Source organism: Taeniopygia guttata, chromosome 4, assembly GCF_048771995.1.
Source record: "Taeniopygia guttata chromosome 4, bTaeGut7.mat, whole genome shotgun sequence".
Lineage (NCBI taxonomy): Eukaryota > Metazoa > Chordata > Aves > Passeriformes > Estrildidae > Taeniopygia > Taeniopygia guttata.
In genome coordinates, this window is record NC_133028.1 from 57,078,103 (window position 1) to 57,092,941 (window position 14,839).

General features: G+C 38.8%; 1 protein-coding gene across 20 annotated transcripts in view; it reads left to right on the plus strand.

The window, feature by feature from the left end:
• Positions 1-14,839, plus strand: part of MAPK10 (mitogen-activated protein kinase 10) — a 146,489-nt gene that overhangs the window by 37,873 nt on the left and 93,777 nt on the right. For 10 of the 20 annotated variants that reach the window (XM_072928667.1, XM_072928672.1, XM_012573333.5 and 7 more), the window contains one exon: positions 12,722-12,878. The exons of the other annotated variants lie outside the window; for them this stretch is intronic. The gene's annotated coding sequence lies outside the window, so the exon portion shown is untranslated. The remainder of the gene's footprint in view (positions 1-12,721; positions 12,879-14,839) is intronic. 20 annotated transcript variants of the gene reach the window in all.

Consider the following 14,839-nt stretch of genomic DNA (forward strand, 5'->3'; position numbering starts at 1 on the left):
GCTCATGCTGCTGATGCTCACAGTTTGTCCACCAAAGGTTATCTGCTGTATGTACTGTGATTAGGTGACTCCCATGGTTGTGACTGGTACTTTGCCCATTGTCTTTGATTTTTGCAAAAGAATGGATGTATTTCCCCAAAAAGTGTTCTGTTCTGAGCAACTCAGTGCTGTAGTGGTCTTCTGCTTGTAATCTAGGCTGGCAACTGTGCCAAACTTCTTGGCAGCTCTTCAGAAAGATAGCGTTTAAAGAAGGTGATGCATTGTGAAAGCTGTCGTGTTCTGTTGTGCAGATGGAGGAGCCAACTGGAATTATTGAGACAGAACTCTCTTCAGTCATTGTAACCTGTAATTTCTGAACTGAAAATGAAAAGCTTTTTTTTTTTTTAAGCTAGTGAAAATGCACCTTTAGGTACTTTGAGGTAACAGATGTTGCAAGTAATATAAACACTGCCCATTGAATTTTTCATACACAGGGATTTTTGTCTTAATATGTCAACTGTAAAAACACTTATGAGTAAAGTTTTGTCCAGGAACATAAACCCATGGAAAAAGATGTAAAAGTAATTGACTATGGTGCATGGTTTCTAGGTCAACCAGATATATTTTTGACTGACCTGACTTTTTTTACTGAATGCAATCTAAAATAAAATTCTTGGCTAAAGAAAACAATCTGATTATCACCTTACAGTTGGCAGTCTTGTCCTTCAGGCCTTCATTTCTTCTGATCTTTGTTAGATTGGTACATATGGAGAAGTCCTACCCAAGTGGCACAGCTGAATGAGGTGGGATGGCCTTTTGAAATGTTTGGCAGGTAATGGGGTAGGTAGGTAACCAACACTAATTTCATAGATCTTACCTGACTGCAAGTCATTTGTGGATGAGACTTGGATGGGGAAATGGGATCAGGTGCACGAGTGGTCCTTTACTGTGACATTGGAGAGACACCTGAAGGGGCTGCTCAGGGAAGCTATGGCTGCCCCATCCCTGGACATGTTCATGGCCAGGCTGGATGGGGCTCTGAACATCTGGTCTGGTGAAAGGTGTCCCTGCCCATGGCTGGGGGGTCAGAACAAGACAATCTTTAAGGTCCCTCCCAACCCAAACCACTCTATGATTGTGACTTGTGAGTTCTAAGGCAGTTCATGTACTGACTTAGAGAGGCCCTCAAACAAAGAGCAACTACATGGAAAAGCAACCTTGCTCTGTAGTGCTTTGCTTTTAATTATGTCCAAAACTCACTCATTGTTCTAAGTAGTAAGAATGTGAGAATTAAATCTTTTTGAGCATGTATAAATCAAGCACATCTACAAAAGCAGCTGCCATGTCAGTCAGTCTTCATGTGCTATCACAGATCATAAACTGGTAAGGGTAACTACATCAAGGAGAGATGAGAGTCACACAGTGAAATGGACTGAGAGGAGACCAAAATTATGACCAAAGCTAAATGAAATGTGAACCAGTAAGTTCACTTTGATATTTCAGCTTTTGGCTATCCTGCTGCTTTTCTTATGCAAATTAACTTTTCAAAGGTTGGAAGAGGAGACACGTCTTCAGGAAGCACTATTATTCATTCACATTTCTCCACCTATGCTTCATGCAGACACTGGCAGCAAGAGGCTGACCTAGTATTTAACTCTGCCTAGTTACATTATTAGATTCTCAAATCATTAAAGCAAAAACTTCAGAAACATTCCCTTGAGACTGCAAAAATGGCTTAGAAATGCAACTTTGAAAATCATCTGTGGCAGACATTTTTATCTAACCTGTATGCGACTTGTTTGTGGTGGCTTAGGGCTTTTTTGGGGATGCTAGGTTAGTGATGTGGAATTGGGCTTTGCTTCACATGTCCAGCAGTAAAAACCTGCTTGGTGAACCTAACTTAGGGTCTTGGTTTGGGGACATCCAAGGCATCTGGATATGCTTCTATTTCTTATAATCTTGTCGCTGCTGTGCAGCATCTGCTTTCAGTAGTTGTTGTATTTTGCATTTTAAACTCTAGAACTCTGGTGAAAGAAAAATTAAATTAAGCATAATAATTTCAATCTGTGACATTGTCAAAGGTCTTTATAAATATAAAGGTGTATATAAATATACTTAGTGAGAATATATCACATATTTCATTATATGACTTTATCATGAGTATATATAGTTAATGAAACATGAGATCCTGACATGACAGTAAAGAATCTAGAAGAAATAAATAAGCAAATAGCAAATAGTTCACCATAAAAATATGACCACTAGCTGCCTGTTTTCAGCAGCAGCTTACAATCAGTGCAGGAGGACAGAGGCTCACCAGGGGGCTTTGCCATTGCTCTTGTGCCCAGAGGAGCGTGCTGGCTGCTCCCACAGCAGTAGGACTCAGTCTCTATCTATTCACAGTGTCACAAGAGCAATAGAGAGTGCCAGGGTTGAAAAACATTTTCCATTCCTCTATGGCATTCCTTCTTTCCCCTGGTGATTAACTGGGACAATGACCTAGTGCTGCAGCTCACTCAGTAATGCCACACTGATTTATGTTAACATGCTAATAACCAGGAGTTTCTAATTTATTTTACTTTTGCTTCATCTTCCACAGCTTTGACTAAAATATGTTGGTTGGTCTTGGATTTTATGTAATATTTAAGGGGTGACAAGTTCCTCTTAAAATGACAATGTTTTTGAGGTAGTGAAATAAGGATACTTTAGCTTAAATTTCAGTTTACCATTAAGCAATTTTCAGTTTGATATCTCGGATTTGTTACACAAAATACTTCAGCATATCCATCAGGGAAGTAGAATGATCCAGACTAATTACTTCGCTGAATCTGGACTGTAAAACATAACCAAAAGCTATTAGGTTGGTGCTATAAATATGAGACCTTTATTGCAAAGCAGAACACCTTTTAATGGAATAATCCAAAGCCCAGTGAAATCAGTGGAAAGATTTCTATTGACTACAATAACTCACTGCCAGACAAAATGTCAACCGCAGTAATTTTTTTGAGATTGCATATGTGTTGTATAATCAGAAGCAAAGTTACTGAACTGGCACAAAAAATTACTCCTAAGATTGAAACATCTATATCAATCATAGAAAGCTTCTCTGTTATGAGAGTAAGAAATCTTGTGGGTTTTATAAATAATGTAATCCAAAGACAAGATGGCACTGATATTTGGGAAATGGGGGTCAACAAATGCTGTCAGTATCTGTACATGAAGATTTATCTTATTTTGAGCCACTGCTAGCTAATTTTTTCAGAGTGTGAATGCCTTTTGGGAGAAATTTTGTATCTTCTCCAGGCTGAAATTGTGGATGTTAATTTCTTGCCTTTTATTTAGTACTATCTGGCTCTTTGTTTGAAAACTTAGTTTCATGGTGACACATTTTGTACTTTCTTTACTAAACATTCTGAACTGTAGCCTCTGTGGAAACCTGAAGTAATTGTAGAGCCTTTTCCTTTTGGAGTTGGGAGCAGCCTTGTACTTCTACTGATTCCTTTTGTCCATGTTTAGTTGCATTCTTTTCAGATTCAGTTGTTGTGCTGGTGCTGGTCTTGCTTACAGTGTTTTGTTTTTTGGGGTTTTTTTGTTTGTTTTTGTTTTTTTTTTTTTTTGATGGAAAATAAATGTTGCCTAACAGAAACATTTGTATCTATACAGATTCTATCCAGTCCTTTGATTGTGCAAATATTTTATCTAATATTAATTACTATTTTATCTAATTAGATCATTAATGTTTTAATGTTGCAGCATTACTGTCCATTTCTGTTGACTGGACAAGCTTGTTTTGTGTTGATAAGAGTAAAATATTAAAACAATGATCTACCTTTTCCCCCCGTTTTCTTCTATGTCTATTCATTGCAGATACCATTTCATTTTCAAAATATGTAGGTGCATTGATTATGTTGATCTTACTTTGCCTATTTTAAATTATTTTTTCTTTTACTATTTTTTGATATTTAGTATTCTTAATATTTGCCTTTTCCCTTTTTTTTTTTTTTTTTTTACACAACTGCCAGTTATGTAAACTATTTATCCATATGTGAAGTGCAGGGAAAAGCAAATTATTGTGAAGTATCTGCAAACTTTAGGCAGACTTTTGTGTGATGTACTGAACTGGCTATTTCCTTTATTTAGTACTTGTTTATTGTATGTTTGCACTGTAGCCAGTGCAGGTTTATAGGGCATATGCAACTGACCCTAAATCAGCTAATTTGGATGCTGGGAAGAGTAAAGTCCCAGCAGTGTGGAACTCTCTGTGAACTGCACAAAAACCGGGTTGATGCCCAGCTGGTGCTGCTCCTGCTGCATTTTACCATAGCTATTTTAGGAGTTGAACTTGTGATGATCCTTGTGGGTCACTTCCACGTCAGGATATTCTGTGATTCCATGATTGATTAGCAGGGCTCAGGATGGCTTTTCAAAGCTGAGCCATCAGCACTCAGAAATTACTCATAATTTAATGCAGGAATGCTAAACCTATTGTGGGAGTGAAGCTTGCTTTTAATATTGCAACAGGTAGTGTGAGACCTGACTTTGGACATGGGATTCATAACAAAAATTTGCTGTCCTCAGAGACCTGAAGGCATTTGGATTTCGTGTCCGGGTCCTGTACAAAACAAAGAAAAGAACCAAGCCATCAAAAACTGTCCTTTTCAAAGGGGGTTGGCTCTCATGTCCTTATTAATCTGTCTCTAATCTTCACAATGTCCTCCAGTGTGGCATATCCATTGGACATAATAATACTGGCAGTTTTCAGACAGGATTTTAATGAAGGGGGTTGTTTTGTTTTGAACTTTCTGATGAGCACTAATGCATCAAGAATTTGCGTATCTGACAGTACAAAGAGACACCGGTCACAGACCCGTGCTTGCTTTCTTTCAGAGAGGTTTTTGAATATCTTGCCATTTGATGTGGTTCATTGCACTGTAGAGGATGTAGAAAAGTTGTAAGATCAATTTCAGCATGAGTGCTCTAGCAGTATATAGAGGGAAGTAGCTGTAAATCCAGGAAAGGTATTAAAATAACTAGCCCTTCAAATCTGAGAAAAATGCTAACTGAATTCTTCCTATGTACCTCTGTTGGGAAGGATGGATAAATACAATTGCCTGGCAAAAGATTTACAATAGTACAGCCAGGATGAAAACAACCCTCCCTACTGGCTGGACAATACCCTTACCTACAGATAGGTCCAAAAGTCAAATGGACTGTTCCATCTCAAGCCCCCAAAATGTATGGTTCATCCCACATCTGTAACCCTCCCCTAAAGCTTCAAGTGTCTGTAACCCCATTGGCCCAAGCCTTGTTCCAGCCCACCTTGAAGCCCCCTGGTAAGGGGTCTCCGCGGAGCCAGAAGCCCTCTTGGATTCTCCACCCTCTTGGAATTCCCATCTCCTAGAATTCCTTGTCTCTCCCCTCCCCCATCCCCTCAGGCCTTGCCACGTGCTGCGTCTGGCAGCTCCAATCAAAACCTTTCACCATCCCTAATAAACACTATATTCTAAGAGCAGCCTTCAGAGATCTCTTGTCTCCATTCATCAAAACCGTCCTGGAGCCCAGCGCTCCCTACATACCTCAGTACATTTTCAGAGGGCCTTTCTAATATGTTTATTTATGGAAAGGCCATTGAGCCAATTACAGTAGTTATTCCAGCCTGCCTATAGACTTGATTTTGCACAGTAGGTAAAGAAATGAGAATTTAACAGGTATGTTTTTCAACTTACCATCTCCATGTTGCTGAGACTGATGGTATTCCAGAGCTGGTGCCTCTGAACTATACTTCAGGGAACAATTGCATATGAATCCAGTCTCGGAATGCTGTCATTTCTAGCCTTCCCTGTCTGCAGCTGGTGATAACTGGATGTTGGAGGTTCTTGCAAAGACATCAGTATCTCCTGGCTGTTCATTCTGTGAGCTCCTTGAATATACCTCATCTGAAAACCAGTGCTGAAGAGCACTTCACAGAAGGTCGATGGAATTAAAGATGGGATTGCATACACTTGTCACAGTTACAGAAATTTGAGTAGCTATGCAAAGACACATGCTTGCAAGGACTGCTGGATGTTAAAGAATCTGTACACACCTACTAATCTGAGCCTTTCTTTACGTGAATTGCACTTAGAATTTGAGGCACATTTTGCCAGCCATGGGAATCCCAGATGTTGCATTGCTGGCAAGTAGTGCTGCTGCTTTGTGCCACTATGAATTTCAGGAGAGACAAGAAATCAACCTGTGGGCACGTGAGCTGAAATCTTTTCAAGTGAAGGATATAAGAGAACTCTGGGTGCTGTAAGTAGGGACAATATTTGTCTGTTTAGCAGTGAAACCTAATGGTCTGTGGGGTGGCATTTCTGTAGTCTGTCACAGTAGTAGACACTGAGTTAGAGCTGGCACGAAATGAGAAACAGGGCATTAGCATGGTGTTTTCATGATCTAAAGCCTCATTCACATTTGTAATTAAATACATCAGATGGCTCTCTCTCCTTAAGGCATCCTCTTTCTTGAAGAAGAAGGTATTTTCACTGTATTTTCCTACATGATGCTGACTGCAGGGGAATAGTTTGCCTGTTCATAACCCATTTAGTGTGAAGAGAAATGAAGGCATCTCAGTACAGTCAAGATACTTAAACAGAGGTTTTCCTCCAAGATAAGACCATTGCTGATTGAGCTGTGAATGTTGTAAGAGAAAAACACTGAAGGAACTGGAAAGAAATGTAGCTTATCCCAGGTTGTACACTTGTGACTTCTGACACTGACAGGATCTATATAAATATAAGGGGGGATGTTCCTGAAGTGCAAAGACACAGTGGCCCACACTCAGTGTGGTGTATCATTAGGATTGAATGTAGCTGCACCCATAAGGAGGGTCTCATTAGTGGGGCAGAGTGAATTTTGGTACTCAGAAAGGAAACATGTTCCTTCCTCAGCAGATAATTGCATGCCTTGCCAGGTGTGGGAGTATAGGAAACCTTAGAAAGTTTTGTCAGCCTCACACCTTATGCTATGCTGGGACAATGACATGTCCTCACCTATAATACTTCAGACACCTTGAACACCAAAGCTATTGCAAATTTTTTATTATGTATATTTTTTCTGATACTAAATATTTTGTACTTAGACCTTGGTTTCCTTCCTTCCTCTGAAGCTGACAGGCAGTACCAAAAATAATTCTTTTTTTCTGCCCTCACTTCTGGTGAGGTCCTTCAGTCTGTCGGGCCATTCTTTTCGAAAGTACATGTAGGAATCCAAGGTTTATACTATTTGTCTTAAGTTCATCTAAAAACCTCCAACAAACCAACCAAAGAAAAAACGTAGCAAAGTACACTTTTTTTCAGAAATTAGCCTCTCCACCCCAGTTTCCCTTTTTTTTCTCCTTGGTGAAAAGTGATCGAATATTTTTAAAAGAAAGACTTGTCTGTCCAAAACCAGACCACATATTCTCAGCTTGAAACTGAGGTGTGTGATTGGCTCTTGAAAATCAAATCATATATAATCTTTAATGTGCTTTTACAGCTCTATTTTTTAGTGCATTCAAATCTTGTACTGGTTTATAAACAAGACACATTGATATTGTCAAGAATAGCTTCCAAACATTTTGTCCAATCTTTATTCTTAGTAGTTCTTGTATAAACCTGTACTACCAGGTGCTTCGTAGCTTCTTTAGGTCAGAGCAATTCAGCATTATATCTGACACCCACTTTGCAGTAATTTTACCAGATGTAATGATTGTGACAAAAATAATTGTGCTGTGAAACTCTGCATAGTGATAGAAGTACCCAACTGCTGCATGGCAGTGTGCTTCAAAATAGGCTGCTTTAGCCAATACCATAGAAAGAAAACAAAGAGTCCATCTCTCTCTCTTTTGGTCTCTCTCCCTTTTGCCCTTCTGCCCAAGCTATAGGTTGTTACAACTGTTCCAGTCTTCATCTTAAGTAAGTGCCATTCAGCGTATCCTCAATGAACAGTGATTGATTTGGATCCATTAGAAGCAACTTCATGCCAAGGGTTTGCGTTATTGTACATGTGAGAGATAATAGCTGCAAATGTGGCAGTATGGATTCATACCTATAGTGCAATGAGGAAAAGAAATCATAATTAAACAGTGAAACAATGATGAGTTTATTTCCCTCAGCAGTGTTAAGTTTTTGCATATATTTATAGTTCAAGCTGTGTGGTTGGAACCACTGCTTTGTTTTCCACCCACATGCCCTAGCTAGTGAGAAATATGAGAAATATGCTGGCTAGTAAGGGATTCTTTTGTCTGTCTTGCTACTCCAGTTCAAAACATAACTTGTGTTCCTTTAGGCACTGCGATTTTGACTCAGAGGTATTGGATAATACCCACTGTAGAGAGAAAGCTCCTGTGTAATCTTAGTAGAAAAGGACAGTGTAAAGACAAACTCAACACATCATTAAGGCCATCTTTGTGAAAGGCAGCCTGTCTTCATGTTGAACTGTGGCTCAAATGAAGTGTACATAGGCTGCTCTTGGATGGGAATTTGAGCAACCTGACCTAATGAAAGATGTCTTGGCCCACAGCAGGGGGAATGGACTAGACAATTTTCAGAGGTTCCCTCCAACCCAAACTATTCAAGGATTCATGTTTCATGCATAAATATTTAGCAGTCATTCTGGTCATCAAGTTTCACATCAGTAGCTACTTGGATACTTTTGGGAGGACAATTAGATGGATAGTGTACAAGTTGTATTCTAGTAAGTTCTTGTGGCATCAGCTGAAAGGTTGTCTAGAGAAACTGGGTGTCAGTTCTTAATAATGAAAATGGTTTACACTTTTTATGCAGGTCATGTTTGCATAAAAACAAATACATTGGAATATCTTGCTACAGTGTCTCTGATGCACTGGGGCAATTTCTGGTGAATCCTCTTCTGTAAGCCAGTGCCCTGCAGTTGCTCCTTCACATGTGCAATTTTTTCTCAAATTAAGCCAAGGAGATTTCAGCAGCATAAAATCCTCAACACGCATACTTATCTTGTATGCATTCATAAGGGTTGCAGTAGATTTGTACACTGACATGATTTTAAAAAATGTTTGCTGTGCAGTGCACATGGTCAAAGTGTAGATGAGATATCGTCTGTGTTTTGGCTCTGCATTACACCAAGCTGACACTTAGTTAATGCTGCAGATTTTTATGTCAGTGGTAATTTCTCTCAGCAGATTAATTGCCCATCCTGCTGGCATACAGACTCTCAACTCCTGTATAGTGATCCAGTCTTCATTAGCAGTGAGTGACACCAGTCACCAATCAACCTGCTTTTCCTCCCACTGCAGTAACTGCTAGAATTTCCTTTAAAGACTGATGTTAGAGGAAGGCATCTTTTCAAGAAAAGAAAATATTTGAATTTATGGCTACACATTGATTAAATAAGCTCATGCCTAGGTCTGCCTTTCATTTGCAAAGTGGGATTTTGTCTCCATGTACTCAGAAATCATGAATGGAAGTCACAAGAGGTTACTGGGTCATTTTGTTTCTAAATGAAAAATCTTTGTATGATCTTTCTTTTTTGACCTTCTGAGGCTATTGAATATGTTCTTTATTGTCTTTCTGCAACTATGAGGGAGAGAAACATCTTTTAAATGAAGGATAAAACTCTTAATCTGAAGCTTTGCGGAAAGCAACAAATACCATTGGGCTTTGTGATACCATGGTAAGACTTGTCAGCAATACCTGTAGTAGACATAGAAGTCAGCAAAGGCTGGTCATGTCCTTTGGAGGACAGTGCACACCTGAAGTTGGAAGGGCTACACTGTGCTATGGATTTAAGCAAATAATTAAAATATTTATTTTGCTGAAGATTATTTATAATTGCAACAGAACTCTGCTTCTTTGCTGGTAGTGTTGGCCTTCCCATTAGAATCTTGAAATTTATCTAAGGAAGGCTTGTGATAAATTTTGTGGACTTGTATATGCCACATACCTTTTCTCCTTTTTCCCTTCTCCTCTTCCAACTCCATGCAGAATTCCTGCATGTTTAGTTTCCATCCTGTCAGCAGCAACAGCTGCTTTGTACCCTGCTGTATCTGTATGTCTTTGAGAAGTTCTGCTTCAGGAGTTGTCTCTTCTGTTTCCAGGCATGGAAGTGCTTCTGCTGTGGAGCCGGTGTAGTGTACAAGTAATTTTATTTTTATCTTCATTAAAATGCAGCTGGGACTTGGCATGAATGCACTAAAACATCTTGGAAATGGAAATATCTTTCTGTGACTGGTAAAATGTGCCTTTCTGGTTGATAATCTTGCTTTTTAAACATGCAATTTATTATTGCTGCTGCTGTGAATTTCATTTGTACATCTCTTTCAACATATGGACTGATAAACTGCATCCTGCTTAACAATAGGCTAGAGATTTTTTTTTCTGTCATTGTTGAATGCTATTCAGGAGTGATTAACTGTTGAACTGTTGAACTAGTATAGCAGATGCTGGCTATACTAGAAAAAGATCTGATGATCTTCTCTAACCATTCAAGGATTGCAGGTAAGATCAGTGTAATGAAAAATCCCAACCCCCCAAAATCCCAAACATTGCACTATGTGCTCAGAGTTTCACTTTCAGACATCTGTTTGACAGCAAATGCTGCCTGGTTCTTTATGTCTGAAGACAATTTTACTAAATGAGATAGGCTTAATTTCTAAACTTCATTGAAATGTTAAGAATAATCCAGACCTTATACCCTTTCTGCAACCCAGTAAAATTGTTTGTTTGATAGTACATGGCTGTTAATTTGGGGGAAAGTCTGTTCTACTATACCATAGATGGGTATATGTGTCATAGAAGAGTGGGCCATTTTAAAACTTAAATGCTAGGTTGTTCTGCAATAAAGTTAGAATAGTAACCCACAAATGTGAATTTATTTGTCTTTTGGTGTATCTTTGAGGTAGGAACTTCTGTTTAAAGTCAACCACCACCGTTTTAATTGAGCAGCTTTTGGGCATTGTTTGGATTATACAGAACTCCAATTATAATAATACACACTGTAAAAGAAACAGAGGCAAATGATAAAACTTCATCAAGCTCTTCTGGTCAGGTTGATTAGACCTGTTTCATCAGATTATGGTAATTCAAATGCAGTGGCTGTTCTAGATGATATTTGGCATGTGTAAAGCAACTGACACAAGAGGATACTAAACACACAGGCTCTTCATTAACAGATAAAACTCTCAGACTTTCTGGAGGAAAACATCATGGAAGTGGTCATAAACCCCGATTAACCTTTCTACCAGCAATTAAATTGGTTTATAAATTTGCTGCAAATTCTTGCATATTTTTTTTAGCCTTGCATACTGTTGAGCACTGTTCTTCTGATGTTACGGATTTTATTCTTTGTAAACAGGAATTCTCCACTGACTGTAATGTAAATTGCAAGGACATGTTACATTGTGAAGAACAAGTTATGAAAATATCTGTCAGAAATAATTACAGTTGATCCTGCTGCCGGGCAGGAATATAGATTGGATAATTTACTGGTGTCTTCCTCAGCAGTGTTTTTTATAGCGCTATTATTGGGAATATTAGAATCTAACTCAAAATAGTGATAAAGCCACTTGTAAGGAAAAAAATAAAAAGAAAGGAGAGGTTATTGATCTTCTACACTTGACTTTGCATGGTGGTTTGTGACACAGGCCTTACTTGTGCATGCTGGTGTAGAAAGCAGAGTATGATCATTTATACTGTTTTTGAAGATGCAGAGGCTCTTGAATGTACAAATCCTGTTTTCACTATCATCTAAGGGTGTCCTAAAGGCCTCAAACAAATGTTTGCTCCTTTTGAAGTTTGTATCCTAAATCAGATGTGGCGCATAGTACAAGCCTTTGTAGGAACCTAAGGACACCTGGAGGTAAATATGCCCTATGGTGGTCTGAAGGGTGTATTTTGCCAAGTTGTCCATGCAAGTGACATTTAAGCATCCTGTAGAATGAGTGATTGGGAAAAGCTGAGAGGCTATTGGTTGCCCTTGTCCTCCATCCCCTTCTCTATATATTATGAGACCTGCTACTGTTGTTCAGGTCACCAAGGCAGAAGAGAAAGATGGAAATGTATGTTTGGCAGCTAGGATGGTAAACAGCTCTTGTAATTTCATGAGTTTGGTAGAAATTGAAGTGTCAGTATTATTCCTAAAGAGTGGACAGCAACACATCTTTCTAATGTACCCTCTTCTGATGGATATGCAGCTGATAAGATTTTATTGATTTTCTCTCCTGATTACTTCAACACTGATGTTTTGGTGGTTTTCATTTACCTCTCCTCAGAAAGTTTCTTTATTTCTCTAGATCAGGAGTAGTCCTTTTCACATAAGCCTTCAAGTCTGTGCAAAAAGAAGATCCAGGATGTGGACTCCTTAAACCTGTCTAATGGCACATTTAAGGAATAATGTATTTCTTGTCTATTTGCTTTTTGAAGAGTTCTCTATACCTAAAGGCCCATAGCAAGAGAAATGTTCTCTGCCACTGACAGATATCTGCCTATCACAAGGCATCATAGTAATCTCCAGGCTTTTTTAATCCAACAGACTATGGCAGTGCATGAAAGGACTGACCTAGGAAAAGCTGCAGAGGGTTTAAAAAAGCCCAGCTACTCTAATGAGAGAAAATGGACTACTTGGTATCTGTGCTGTTTTGACCTGTAGCGTGGTAAAATGGAGCAAACAGTCCCAAAATGAGCTAACTGACCCAACTCAGACCAGCTCAGGCTTCCGTAACACTGCCTGTCTTTAACTCCTTTGACAGCTGTCTGCCACTGGGACAGAGGTGAAACTTCGACAGACTGCACTTGTTGAGCAGTGCTCCCCAGACTTGCAGCTCTCCCCAGGAAGACCTGAGAACAATTAAAAGTGTGTCACCTGGACAAAATGTAAAACTTCGCTGTCAGACTATCCTATCCCTGGTAAGGCATCTAAGGCCATCTAATTACTGATGAAAACAAGCTTAATAAAAAGGAAAATATCCTGTAAAATAAGGGGACTACTAGGACATGTTTTGTGTTTGTGAAATGTTTGCATTAGGCTGTGATGAGCATACTGTAAAAATTGCATGCAAAGTAATAGGAAGGAAACTAGTGCTGGAAAAGAAACACTTTCTAAACATGTTCTGTTTGTTGGTTTTAGACATTGTTTTAATCTGCCTCCTCTGAGGGAGAACTGGTTGTGACCATAGATTCATTTATGAAAAATGCCTGTGTGTGTTAGGACAGATCAGGTTTTGACTTGCCATTTCAATGAATCCAGGAAAAAATATTGAATGAAAATGAGGTATAGATGACAGCTCTAAGCCTGGACAGAATGGGGAGGCAGACCTGACCTATTTAGCTTCATACCTTACAGTGAAGTTGCACCACTAATTCTAATTCTAATACTATTTCTCTTCTGTAAGAATGACTGTGCAGCTCTGGATCCTATACAAAGCATTATGCACATATTTACCTCTATGGTCTAGAGAATATTGCACATGCTCATATTCCCTTTAGGCCTGTATTTGTCTTTTTTTCCAAAATCAAGGTCTCAATACACTTGTAAAATTCTCTGTGTAGTATGGACGTGTGGTACTAAGTAGAATATTAGTGTAAATGTTAATATAAAAGATGAGTTAGCAGTACCCAGTACAATGTGACTGTTCTTAGGTCATCTTTGAATGCCTATGAATTAATAAAAGATCATTAATTGTTATAATGTGCTAAAACACTAAGAAGGATTAAAGATAGTTCTGAATGACATTCTGTATTAACTTAATTTGCTAAGCAATGCTGAGAACAGCTGCAGAAAATCACAAATCTTGTATCTTATGTAGCCTACTTCCCTCCACCCCCCGCCGCCCTCGGTGAGTGGTTTACTTAGTTTAACTTCTTTGGGTTTTTTTGTGGTCCTTTTGGTTTGATAAACATAGTCAATTAAATTCATGATAGGATGTGACTGGGTAAATTCAGTTTCCTAGGAACTGATCCTACTGGAAGTACAACTGTTGGCTGCATGTTAAGTGAATGCACAGGAAATTGGAATAAATGAGGATTTTAATGTTTGAACTTAAAGCTCTTTTCCAACCTTTATGATTCTATTACTATATTTCCATTTCTGGGTCCCCAGTATGTCATATTAAGATGACCTGCCATTAAACAATGCTTGGCTGTTGCTGGAGAGGAGCTGTTGATGCTATTCCAGCTGGCTCCCTCTCAGGTCAGCTTGGGAACACTGGTGCAGTTCCTGTACCAGGATTAATTTTGATGGGAACAGCATTGTCATGATCATGTTGAGGTCTGTTCATACAGAGAGCTTAGAGAAGAGACAGAACTACTCATGAATCTGTGCTGTGGAAGAATTGATGGCAACTCAAAATATAAGACAGACCCAAGCTGAGCTTATTATGACTTCCATGTTCTGACTAGATTAGTACAAGAAAGAACCTCTTTTCCCTTTTCACTTTGTGTATAATGAAACTCTGCTCAGTACCAGCATTCTCTAACATTCCCAGCAACAAACCAACAGCAAGAAGTCACTGAAATGGTGGAGTTGTCAGTTTATGGCTAAAGACAGGAGGATTAAGGGTGAAGCATGCAGGCTTCATGCCTCCCCAGAAGTAATTTCTTGTACATTTTTGTAGTTTCTATGTAGTTTTTTTTTTAGTTTTCTAGTAGTTTCATTTTTGTAGTATTTTTGTAGTTTTCTAGTTTCTATTAAAAGAAAACAAAATGAGTCCTCTTCTCTGAGGCCAGTCTCTGTTGGCTAGATGTACAGGGCTTACATTTCCAAGGAGGTCAGAATTTACATAGCTTGGGTGTGAAAAAACACTGAAGTTCTTACCATACATGGCCCAGAATATTTTAAAGTGTGCAGAAGCTGTTCAAATTCTTTATGC